The sequence below is a fragment of the Homarus americanus genome, unplaced genomic scaffold (genome assembly GCF_018991925.1).
Source record: "Homarus americanus isolate GMGI-L3 unplaced genomic scaffold, GMGI_Hamer_2.0 scaffold54679, whole genome shotgun sequence".
NCBI classification, from domain to species: domain Eukaryota; kingdom Metazoa; phylum Arthropoda; class Malacostraca; order Decapoda; family Nephropidae; genus Homarus; species Homarus americanus.
Window position 1 is genome coordinate 2444248 of NW_024722701.1, and position 10051 is coordinate 2454298.

The following is a 10051-nucleotide window of genomic DNA, read 5'->3' on the forward strand; positions in this document are numbered from 1 at the left end:
CTGAGGAACACTCCCCACCACGCTTCAGTGACGTCACTAGTGTTTACACTACACCAGCAGGTATAATTTGATGACATTACTTAGTGAATTGGCCTTATTTTAAAAATCAAGGATGGTTGGTAAAGGACTACTGAATTCATTGGGTAGGAATTAATGCATTTGGGGTACTGGTCTTATACAGCAAATAGGCTCCAGGCTACTTTTTAATGGAATTTGGGGGGCGTCTTATACCCATATATAGAGCGTGATGCTCGATATATATGTCACATAAATTACAGTGGAATTGAAAATACATAAGTATAAGGAGAAGAGCATGGGTTGTACAGTAATAATTGAACAAGAGGACAGAGCTGTCAGGATTATGTCTAGTTAGCATTATGTTTATTGCAATGGTAATTACTTATCTATTTACATGATAATTTCCTACAAAACGGTTTTGATGGTACAATAATAGCAGGTACTGTAAATATAGTAGGTGTTACAAGAAAAGTTAATACTTACTCAATAGATATTTTAAGAGATGGTTTAAAGGAAGGGCCGTAGTCTTTGCTGGGATGGGTGGGGGTAAGTTGTTCCACACCTTCTAGCGTGATATTTATGGAGGTCTGGGACTGAGAGGAGCCTGGGGGTGGTCTTAGTAGCTCTGGTTGCCTTAAGTTGTATCTCTGATTATTCGGAACTGGAAATAATTATTGTCAAGCAAGTGATTGGTAGATTAGTAAACAAGAGGGTGCAGCAGTAGGTGTTAATATCTTCAAATTTTTAATTTTCAATATAGCAAGTTTTTCATTTGCATGATCTGTTTTTCAAGTAGGTCATTGTCTGTACAACTCTCTTTTGTGCTAGTAACCAAGAGATTGTGTTTTTGAAGAGCCAGAGGCCCCCTGTAGTGTGTGTGACAGTGTATCAGGTGTTAGTAAACAAGATCATGATAGATTTTTCATTGCTGAGAGGCGAGTGACTGTCGAGTGTGATACATGATACCGCACTGTTTATTGACTTTAATGTGATTGGCTTGTATATGGTTTCTCCAGTTAAGTTTCTCATCAACAATAACTCTGCGAATTTAGTATTTTGTTAAGTGTTTGAGAACTGTATTAAGTAAAGGGTCCAAGTCAGGGTATGTTTTTCTTAATGTAAAAGATCGTGTATTGGTTTTCTCAAGGTTTAAGGTCAGTTTATTACGTATTTCCCAGGTCCTGACTTTAGTTAATTCAGTGTTCATAGTTCTCATCAAGGAATGGTGGTCTGAGTTGCTGGCAAGTTACTATTGTCTGCAAATAAGATGTATTTTATGGTGAGCTATGGACTAGGTCGTTTATGCACAACAAAAAGTACTGGACCGAGAATGGAACAAGGGGACTCCATACAAGATTGGGAGGAGTCAGATTGGTGATTATTATTGCAGACATACTGCATCCTGTTGGACAGATATGAGGTAAACGAATTGTGGAACAGGCCCCTAATGCTGTAAATGACAGCTTTGAAAGGAGGATGGTATAGTTGACAGTATCGAAGGCTGTGTTAGTTATCTCTACCCACTTGACAGTTCAACTTTCTTTGGGGTTACTGGGTATTTAGCTGTAAAAGTATCGCACAACGGTGGAGATCAGTGAGTCACATCTGTGGTAAACTAACTCCGCGTAACCGATTCCCGATCTCGGAACCAAACTTTTAACTATAATTTTCAAAACTAAATTATTGAAACTTTAATCTTAAATTAAATTAAATCCTGATCACCTCTTTCACATCAGTTTCAAGAACCTTACACTGTTGGCTACTGAGTGGACATAATCATTTAATCCATCCTAACTTGATGAAAGCTTTGTCAACTGGATCCTGACTATGATCTTGTGACAGTAGTTTCTCCTGGTCCTTAACTGTGAAACCTGAAGTAGATGTAGCTCAAAATTTCCAGTGTAACTCGACCATCTGTCACATTTATACCAATAATGATGTAACCTTTCATCCTATATTAACTCGACGGGTGTACTGCTTAACTCGTAATTACATTTCTAATACAGATCTTATCCGACAGAAACCTCGCCACCTCGATCCTGCACCCATGAAGGAGGCATTGGTTCCTGTCTCTTCACTGTCCTGTCTCCAAGAACATCACGCATCATTATTTCTAGAGGGTGAAGTTCATCAACCAGCAACATCTTCAACGGGCCTTCCTTCTAGAGGGTGAAGTTCATCAACCAGCAACATCTTCAACGGCCTTCTTCCTTCCTCAATCATCTAGCACCCTCAGGAGACTTCTTCCTAGAGTCACCTTCCCCAAAAACTCACTGCACCAGGCTGATGGCTCTTGTCCATCACCATCCACCAGGCTAATGTGTTGATGGCTTCCTGTTCATCACCAGGCTGGTGTGTTGATGGCTCTTGTTCATCACCATCCACCAGGCCGCTGATGTGTTGATGGCTCTTGTTCATCACCATCCACCAGGCTGGGACTTCTGGGGAGGTGCAGATGAGACCAGCCCACAAGGATGATGTGCTTGTGTTTACATTGGTTCTATTAACACCCTAGTTGTCTGAGCTGGTTGGCCATTAGTAACTACTACACACCAGTTAACAAGACAAAAAGAGTTCAACCTGCCTAGTTGGATCTTCTGCCTAATTTGAGGTTCAGCCGAGTCTTGGCTGGGAGGTGTACTGCAGTTAGTTTTTATTTCTACTGTTTTTTATTATGCTGTAGTGATTTACATTGTAAAAGCAATATTGTTTTTTTATTTTTTCTCCCAGGTGGATTTCTAACATTTTATACAATAACTTGCCTTAAATTTCTCTGCCCCTGAAAGTCATAAGGGTTTTACTTAATGAAACTGATTATTAATTTGTCACTGAGTTACAAATAATACTTTGTTCCTTTTAATGGCATTGAGAAACTAATTTGAATGCTGGCTAATACAAAATTCAGTCTGTTTTCATTCACATAACAATACAGCATTTCTAAATTTTTTTTTGAGCTGATTCATTGAAAGAAGTTAGAAGTAATAGTGTATTTTTGTCTTTGGCATATGACCACCCTTACACCACCTCACTTTTGTTACCACTACAAATATCTCCATTGCTGTACAGTATATAAATATGTCCTGTAATGTTTTAAGTCTTGCTAATATTTGTATGAATAAACCAATAATTTTGTTAATGGTGTCCTTATCTAGTCTCTTTAAATTCATCGAATAGGTGTTGGTAAATGTAACAGTCCCCTTCACTAGTGTGTTTTACAGGCTCATCAGGTTTTGTGCAGTGTGTAAGGAAGCCTTGTGTTTAGTTTACATAGAACAGAAGGAAAGTAGCAATAGTAAATATTACTACGGAATCAAATTAAAACAATATTAAAACAAATACCTCGCCATATATCTATGTACAGTATTATTTAATCTTCATAAGAAAAACTAACATCCTTGTGGCCTTGGTAATGTGCTGGAGGCTTAGTGTTGCAATTCAATATTGTTTATGAAAGCTTTTTTGATGGTGGACACACAGTAGTATTATTATAAGGAACATTGGTTAGGTAGCAGGGCAGTTGGGGTGCCCCAGGGAGGTCAGCCGGCCCCTGCCTATGTCAGCTTTTTATCTTGGGTTTGGATCATCCAAAACCTATTTGAGGAACCCCAACTCAGATGGAAACCTAATCTGCCTGACAAATTATAATTTGATGTTTTGCTGAATTAAGACTTATCTGGAAAAATCTTAATTATGGCTGATAGTTAAGTTTGGGGGAACTGGAAAGCCAAAAGCACACACATCCTTAATGGAGTAATGTATCCCAGGATGAAGGCATGACACTTGGGATGGTAGGAATGAGAGCCGGGAAAGTCCCTTTTCTAAAAAACGCCTCAATCTGCTTTAAGGTAACAAGTACCTGATGAAGATGAACTCAGAGATTCAATGGAATAATTAATTAGTAAAGACTTGAACATTTTTACAAGTTATTTTCCTAAGGTTGATAAAAAATTACTTTTCCAATTCTGTTTGAAAGTTAGTACAATAAGGATGAAATTGTAAAGGTTTTAATTTCCTGCAATAGTGGACTTTGGTCCTAAGGCATGTTAGAAAATTGATCCACTAGAAGGATAACCCAGAACTAAAAGCCATCAAGGTGTCAGCAATTTTCTAACCACAGTATTGATGAATAAAAATATTGCCAACAGAATAGAGAGATTTGGATACTGGTCAGTACTGATGTTTGTGTTACCCATTATGTGACACTATCTGTGGCAGACATCGATCCTACAGAGAAGAGATCATAGGAATGCAGCCGTAATATAACCAGTAACACCCATCCCCAGTACAACCTCCCGCCCTGACAAGAACCAAGACCAAGTAGTGACAAGGACGTGTGTTGATAAGCTGAAGTTCTGAACTAGACGGCTCGTCCTTCATAATGCTCTGAGAGGGCGCTTCTTCCACCCTGGTCCCCTTATGTGTTAGAGATCAGCTGACTGAAACTGTCCAGAGGAGGGCCACGACTGGTGCCTGCACTGTGGTACCCAGAGGATATTAAAAACACCTGCAGCTGGATTATAGGCAGGCAAGGTGACTTAATGCAAACTCTCAAATACTTGGAGCATATTAGTACTTTGCCAAGGCTTATTATATAGAGTGGCCCATGAAAGGTTGAAAATTAAACCGAGACTTTCGACCACAACCAGTGTATGGCAGACAATGGAATAAATTGTCATGCTTACCCTTGCTTGTTTCATAAGTGACCTGCCATAATCTATAAACCTCCATATAAATGTTTATGACGATGAGTTATTCAGAAATAAGAACTGAACATTGTGCAGAGCTAAAGCAGAAAGATTCATACGGCTTCATCTGTGGCTCCATGAATGGCTGTTAAGATTCAACGTTACCAAATGCAAGATAACTTACTAACAGTAAGGAGGCAGCATATCACATGTCCCAACTGAACAAAGAAACAAAGTATTAATGGAGACCAAATGTGAAAGTGCCTGGGTGTGTATGTCGACAATAAACTGTGTTCTCGGACCATTGTGAGAAGAAGGTGGAGTGACTAAGCTAGTAAGTCTTACCGTACTGTAATTTTTCTCCTCTTCTCCACCATCGGGTTTGTCAGTCATTTGGTTGGTTAGCCAACCTGTTACACACTGTTGGTAAGTTCTGATGACTGATGGTCCGTCCTTCATAACACACTTTAAAAAGTGAGGTGCTCTCCTTGTGGACTACTGTCACCCTTCTGGTCCCTGAGATATGCAAGAGGCTAGTTGATTGAAAATGTCCAAAGGGCTACCAGATGGGTGCCTGCACTATGGCACCTCAGTTAACTAGAGATAAGGAACACGGCAACTGCCTATCTTATATGATAGACAGGCAAAGTGTGAATTAATATAGTCTATAAACACCTCTAGAGGACAGCACTACTTGAGTGTCCTTATCTTGATTTTCGACTTATGTTGGGATTGTGCCTCTGCTACGGCAGAGGCTTCAGGTATTTTATTTGGACTCGAGATTATTTCACCCAACCTCGGTAATTTTGCTAATTATTAGCTATTGTTGTAGTGCTTCCAGGCCTTGGCTTATGTCTCTACCACCCATCCCTTGGTTATAGCTACTTACAGTGGCTGTTTCTCATTCCATGTTGGGCCGAACACAGTTTTGCTGGGTTCTTGGCACGTGGGGAGTGAGGGAAATATGTGTTTGATGTTGTGGCAAAGCAGCCGCTTCCTCAATCTCTGTGTCACCTCATTCCCCTCTTTGTCTTCCCAGCTTAACCCAGATGTTGGAATGTAGATTGTCTCTGCCATACGGCAGGGTGGGAGGATCGTTGATTGATATATGCATACTTAGATAATTTCAGCCTTTTGCCAGCTGGGAATATTAACAGGTGAGTCTACTAGTGTCAGATGCACATTGATCCATGTTAACCCTTCATCAATGTGGTGGACAGGTGGGAGCCAAGATACTGTAAGTGGGTAACATTTAGAGAGGATAGTACCATTGTTGATGGATGGTGGAGTTGTATGAATCCAGGGGCAGCCAAGAGAACTTGAGCTCTTTCTATACATTCACCTCAAGGCCGAAGTGTGTATATGCATCTGTGTAGGTGTTCATCAGATCTCCTGTACAGTAGGCCCTGTCCAGTGTGAGCGGCAGGCGGGAGGTCGTCTGCATGCTGAAGTTCAGTGATTGAAGGAAGCGACACCTTTGTTCCCTCCCTGGAGTTGTCTTGTGTTGAAAAGACTTCCACCCCCCTTCATCTGGCATCGATGTCCACCCCGGCCGGCTAAATTGACACTGGTGCTGCACATCGTCCTTGTTTTAATTCTGTTTAGATGGGGAAGATCTCAGACTGGGTACCATTGTGCAGGACACTGCCATTCATGCTATCTTAGAGATGCCTCACTATGGTGAGCAACCAAAACAACTGAGGGTTGCCAAAGGGCCTCCCTGTTGACTCAGTTGGCGCCCAGTGTGCTGATGAAGGCCATGTACAAGTGTGACGCTGTTTCTTTCATTTCTCTGTCTGACGACAGTGATGACTATTTCAGTAGTGCCACTTGATACTTAAAGCCACATTGAGACGGAGGAAAAAGTTTTCCGCCTCAGGAAGAAGTCTGTGTAGGAGGACTCAAGATAATCTTGCCAGCTATGGACAGTACCGTGATCCCATGGTGGCTGCTTACAGTCTGACTGGTCTCTTTTGTTCTTATAAATATTGACGATGGAGCAAGTGCCTTTAAGATCTTGGGGATTTTCTCCGGTTATATTCTCCAGGAGAGAGTAGACACAGTTGCAAACAGAGGTCCTCCTGCTTTATACATCAGGCCTGAGGCTTTTGTTGTTTTTCATCTGTTGATGGCAGTAGCTACTCAATCACAGAATGAGGATAGCTGAGGTGGATCAGTTCTGGATGCTGAAGGACCTACAGAAGTCAAGACATCCACATTAAAGAATTCAGTTGAGCAACGAATGGCAGAGCCTTTCCAGAGAGACAGATGCTCTCTTCGTCTTTAATTAGATTGCTATAGGATGAGTGGAGGGGAGCCGCACCATTAGTAGTTGGCCTATACATTAGCTTTTTTAGTGAGCAGTGTCTATGCATCTTATGATAACCCAAATTTGTTTTGTATTTCTCATGCTTATTTTTCATCACCATAGTGTGTCTTATAGGCCACACGCACTCATGTTCAGGTTATCTCACAGTTCACACACACAAGTACAGGGTATCTTATAGTTCACACACAAGTACAGGTGTGATTCTGCATGTCATACACACAAGTACAGGTATCTATATGTTCACACACACACAAGTACAGGGTATCCATAGTTCACACACACACACACAAGTACAGGCAAGTTCTATAGTTCACACACACACAAGCACAGGTGTTCAGTTCACACACACACAAGTACAGGGTGTCTTATAGTTCACACACAATACAAGGGCCAGGAGTATCTTATAGTTCGCTCACACAAGCACAGGTATCTTATAGTTCACACACAAGTACAGGGTGTCTTATAGTTCACACACACAAGTACAGGGTATCTTATAGTTCACACACAAGTACAGGGTATCTTATAGTTCACACACAAGTACAGGGTATCTTATGTTCATACACACAAGTACAGGGTATCTTATAGTTCACACACAAGTACAGGGTGTCTTATAGTTCACACACACAAAGGTTGGTGGCATCTTATAGTTCACACACAAGTACAGGGTATCTTTTTATAGTTCACACACAAGTACAGGGTATCTTATAGTTCACACACACAGCACAGGGTATCTTATGTTCACACACAAGTACAGGGTGTCTTATAGTTCACACACACAAGTACAGGGTATCTTATAGTTCACACACACAAGTACAGGGTATCTTATAGTTCACACACACAAAGGGCTAGGTATCTATAGTTCACACACACAAGTATTAGGTATCTATAGTTCAATAATAAGTGGTTGAGGGTATCTTATAGTTCACACACAAGTACAGGGTATCTTATAGTTCACACACAAGCACAGTGGCATCTTATAGTTCACACACACAAGTACAGGGCATTCTAGTTCACACACACAAGTACAGGGGTATCTTATAGTTCACACACAAGTGCTGCTGTGTATCTTATAGTTCACACACACAAGTACAGGTATCTTTATAGTTCACACACAAGGCTAGTGGGGTGGTCTATAGTTCACACACACACAAGTTACACACAGGGTGTCTTATAGTTCACACACACACACAATAAAAGGCTAGGGTGTCTTATAGTTCACACACACACACACAAGTTAATACAGGGTGTCTATATAGTTCACACACACACATCCAGGCATCTTTATAGCAGTTCACACACACACACACAAGTACAGGGTGTCTTAGGTAGTTCACACACAAAGTACAGGCATCTTATAGTTCACACACACACATGGTTGGTGGCATCTTATAGTTCACACACACAAGTACAGGGTAATTTTATAGTTCACAACACAAGTACAGGTACTATAGTTCACACACAAGTACAGGGTGTCTAGAGAAGCCACACACACACAAACACAGGGTATCCTATAGTTCACACACACACTCCAGGGTGTCTTTTATAGTTCACACACACACACACGTCCAGGGTGTCTTATGTTCACACACAAGTACAGGGTGTCTTATAGTTCACACACACACAAGTTATGAGGTGTCTTATAAGTTCACACACACACACACGTCCAGGGTGTCTATGTGTTCACACACACACAAGTTACACAGGGTGTCTTATAGTTCACACACACACACGTCCAGGTGTCTTATAGTTCACACACACAAGTACAGGGTGTCTTATAGTTCACACACACAAGTTACACAGGTGTCTTATAGTTCACACACACACACACACGTCCAGGGTGTCTTATAGTTCACACACACACTCCAGGGGTGGTTCTATAGTTCACACACACACCACGTCCAGGGTGTCTTTTATAGTTCACACACACTCCAGGGTGTCTTATAGTTCACACACACACGTCCAGGGTGTCTTATAGTTCACACACACACACGTCCAGGTGTCTTATAGTTCACACACACACTCCAGGGTGTCTTATAGTTCACACACACACAAGCACAGGGTGTCTTATAGTTCACACACACACACACGTCCAGGGTGTCTTATAGTTCACACACACACACGTCCAGGGTATCCTATAGTTCACACACACACTCCAGGGTGTCTTATAGTTCACACACAAGTACAGGGTGTCTTATAGTTCACACACACACGTCCAGGGTATCAGAGAAGTTCACACACACACGTCCAGGTGTCTTATAGTTCACACACACGTCCAGGGTATCTTATGTCTACACACATGTCCAGGGTTTCTATAGTTCACACACACACACACACACATGTCCAGGGTGTCTTATAGTTCACACACACGTCCAGGGTATCTTTTATAGTTCACACACACACGTCCAGGGTGTCTTATAGTTCACACACACACACACAAGTCCAGGTATCTTATAGTTCATACACACACGCGTCCAGGGTATCTTATAGTTCACACACACACAAGTAGCCAGGGTGTCTTATAGTTCACACACACACAAGTACAGGGTGTCTTATAGTTCACACACACGTCCAGGTATCTTATATAGTTCACACACACGTCCAGGGTGTCTTTATAGTTCACACACACACACGTCCATTAGGTGTCTTATAGTTCACACACACACGTCCAGGGTGTCTATAGTTCACACACACACACACGTCCAGGTGCCTTATAGTCTGGCACACACACACGTCCAGGGTGTCTATAGTTCACACACACACACGTCCAGGGGTATCCTATAGTTCACACACACACGTCCAGGTGTCTTTATAGTTCACACACACGCTGTCCAGGTGCCTTATAGTTCACACACACACACGTCCAGGGTGCTTTTATAGTTCACACACACACACAAGTGCAGGGGTGTCTTATAGTTCACACACACACACACACACACACAAGTACAGGGTGTCTTATAGTTCACACACACTCTGTCCAGGTGGTATCTTATACAGCAAGTTCACTCACACACAAGTACAG

The 10051-nt window shown here is 41.6% G+C and overlaps 1 long non-coding RNA gene across 9 annotated transcripts in view; it reads left to right on the top strand.

Annotated features, from left to right (window-relative positions):
* The window catches only part of LOC121863069, a 14344-nt gene extending 12232 nt beyond the window's left edge, over positions 1–2112 (top strand). For all 9 annotated transcript variants that reach the window (XR_006088317.1, XR_006088323.1, XR_006088316.1 and 6 more), the window contains one exon: positions 2039–2112. This is a non-coding gene — a long non-coding RNA (uncharacterized LOC121863069). The remainder of the gene's footprint in view (positions 1–2038) is intronic.
* Positions 2113–10051: the final 7939 nt, after the last annotated feature.